General features: G+C 41.5%; 1 long non-coding RNA gene across 1 annotated transcript; it reads right to left on the bottom strand.

Annotated features, from left to right (window-relative positions):
• Positions 1-3: 3 nt before the first annotated feature.
• Positions 4-1,504, bottom strand: LOC111633159. The gene is made up of 3 exons (XR_002758015.1): positions 1,347-1,504; positions 194-1,108; positions 4-121 (listed from the first exon to the last, which is right to left on the bottom strand). It is a non-coding gene; the product is annotated as an uncharacterized LOC111633159 (long non-coding RNA).
• Between the last annotated feature and the right edge of the window lie 1,670 nt (positions 1,505-3,174).

The following is a 3,174-nucleotide window of genomic DNA, read 5'->3' on the forward strand; positions in this document are numbered from 1 at the left end:
GTGTAAGTGCGTGAGTGCGAGAATTCGAGTAAAGGTTAAACGGTGTATATCTTCGTGTACAGTGGTGTTATGTCCGTGCGTGTGTGTGTATGTGTGTGATCGAAGAACATCTTCGGCATGTCTATAAACAGAAAACAGTAAATTACGATGCGAGAATAAGATGTGTTAAGAAATGAAACGAAAGAGTTCTTACCATCGGAAAATATTCACTTGTCACTTGGTCCTCTTCGTGGTAAAGTTGGGGAGGGAGATTGTTCTCCCTCCCAAGTGTTCCTACAAAACACAAAGACAGTGAGAAAACGAGAAGTTTATTCATTTATTACCTAAGGTCAAGATTATTACCTTTTTCAGACAGTCTTTCTTCCCGAACAGTGTTACGAGAAGAGCGAAGGACCCGGCTTAGCCTAGGCTAACCTAACGAACCCTAACCGGAAGCTCAATCCTCATAACAGCTGTTTGGGAATAAAGGTCGGCCGAATGTCGCGTCCGGTGAAGAAACGTGTCAAGTCCGTGGGTCACGTCCGGATAAGCGAGATCACGTCCGTTAAAAGGTGTCATGTCCGGGTGAAAAGGGTCGAATCCGGTAAGAAAGTCGCATCCGGGTGAAGAAGAGGAAATCGAAGAAGATCACCGCCTAGGCCAAGGCAACCGCAACCGTCCGCAGCAAAAAAACCACGGACAGCACGGTCCCTTGACTTCGGGGGCTCTCTCCTCCGACTCCTTCCCGTTCCGACTTCGGTGAGGCGGTGGCGTCGCCGTCGCGGACGAACGGGCAGAACGCGACCAAACAGAAAGTGACAGCTCGTCCGAGCTCATACTTTCAACATCCTCCACAGCAAGGTCTGTGGCCGGATGACCCCCGAAGACCTCGGCCAAGCGCACTGGACCCAGGGTGTAGCGTCGCATTATCCCTACTCCGAGAGGATGCCACGCCACGCGCACTTGGCGAAGGCCTTCTTCACCCGCTGCCTGTCGCTCGTCGAGCCCCCGCTCCTCCAACGGCACGGAACGACAGACTCGTTCCGCGTCGTCCGAGGAACCCTCTCCCTCCGGCGCCACCGCCTGCCTCCGCCGGAACCGCCTCCAACAACGCACCAACGTCTTCATCCTGTAAAAAAGAAAATTTGCAATTAGTCCAGTGAAAACAAAAGCTTAAATTAATGCTTAAATTCTTCCGAGTAAAAGCAAACTGCTCACCGCAGCCGCCTTTTTAAATCTAAAAGATTCGAATCCGAAGCGCAAACGGTCGACCATCGAACGATGTGCCGAGATGTCTTCTGGGACCGATTCTCCAAGTAATATTAAATAAATTCTTACGTCTAGGATCAATAAGGACTAAGACTTACCTAAAAAATCTTCAATCTTCTCTGTAAAAGGCACGAAACCGCAGAAAACAGCACGCAATCCAAGAGCGAAAGAAAAGCACGTCCGACAGCAACGAGAAACACAATCGAACTGCGATTCGTCATGTGTGACGTATTTCGAACAAACGTTAAAAAACGCGTCAACAATGTTCGAATTTCGTAAAAATTAGAATTTTTAAAAAAAATAAATTTTTAAAATTTTTTTCAATTAATTAATTTATAATTATTTTTCTTTTTTAAATTTGATAAATAAATTATCTTCTGCATTTACATGGTGCAGAATGTCGACCGTGGAGAGGTAAAAGACGATCTTTTTAAATTCTACGTCTCGAGGCTTGACCATCTCCGAAATTCGTTCGAATAAATATCTTTTTCGTCCATTTTCGACCATGGCACGAAATAAATCAAATTCTTGGGATTTCGCTTTGCGGAAAGATTCCTCGGTCGCCGCGGGTTTCGCCTATTAATGCAACATCAAACTGGATAAAATTAATATTAAAAATACCGAAAAACCTTTATAAAATACGGCCGAACGAAAATTAAGTCCGAGACAACGGGGAAATCGACACACAGAGGATAAACAGACTGAGCTAGGGGGAACGACCATTCTTTCTCTTTGAATTTCTGACTTTTTAAAGGATCTCTCCCTTAAATTCTTAATGCGATCGCTTAATCAATTTGACACGTCCGTTCGACTTGGTCCGCGAGTGTTGATCCAGCTTTGAAACTTTCGCTCGTACCTCTCGTGCCATGATATTTTATTTCCTGACGGCTGAGAAATTTTTTTACTTACAAGGCGACAATTTTGCTTTGGGAGGAATGCTACATTTATTTCCAAATTTATTGTCATTTTAGACCCATAAATTCCCATTGTCGTCCGTCCGTCCGTATGTCTTAACCTCGAGAACGGAGTTATATGAAATCCGAGACAAAATATGGAAACCTTAAGGGCAGGAAACCCCGATTTGCTATATAACAACTTCCGAAAGTCACTTTACGTCAATTCAAAACTTCCCCCCGAAAGGTGTTAGATAGACGACTCTATTGTTAAAGGAAAAGTAAGTATGATGTACTGTACAGGGGCAAACCACTACTATTTTTAGGTGAAAAGCATGTATTTTAAATTAAATTAATTAAAAATATGATTAAGAATTACAGCCCGGCATTGTGACTATGTCACAATAAAGAATTGCTCGTAGTTATCGTTTGTTTGTGAAAGCTTTGGTTTGCACTTGTGAAAATATTTACGATAAAAACCACATTTTGATGTTTGTCGTGTTATGAAGCAGAATATCCAAGTTAAAATCATTCTGAGAGGTAAAAAGGAGTTAATAATTGTAGGAAATGACATTTTTTCGTTAAAAATAAACAGAGAAAACATGCCAGTAAGTGCAAGAGGCTGATATGTAGAAACTACACTATTAAGATGTGTACAAATTGTGCACTATATCCATCGTTGTGGATAACAAAAGTGTATTAAGACGAACTTACCTTTTGTTCGTTATGTTGGAGACGCTGAAGTCGTGAGCGCGAATAGGGACCAATTTGAGATGCATTTTTAATTACGGATAATTATATGTATAACTGTACACTGGCATCGAAAAATCTGTTAGATTGACACTGTTTCTCATTTCTATAGTTGTTTCAAGACTCTCATGTGATCGAAAGTTATCAAACATTAATAATAAAAGTGTTGTTGCGAGCAGAGCATATAAGAAAATTTGTCTTTGTTGGAAAAGAACAAGCATTTTTAATTGTATCGTATTTTTTAAAACAAATTATGTGTGAAGATTTTTTGTTTATGGACATA

This window comes from Centruroides sculpturatus, unplaced genomic scaffold (assembly GCF_000671375.1).
Source record: "Centruroides sculpturatus isolate CEXI.00-Female unplaced genomic scaffold, Cexi_2.0 scaffold773, whole genome shotgun sequence".
In the NCBI taxonomy this organism is placed as follows: Eukaryota; Metazoa; Arthropoda; class Arachnida; order Scorpiones; family Buthidae; genus Centruroides; species Centruroides sculpturatus.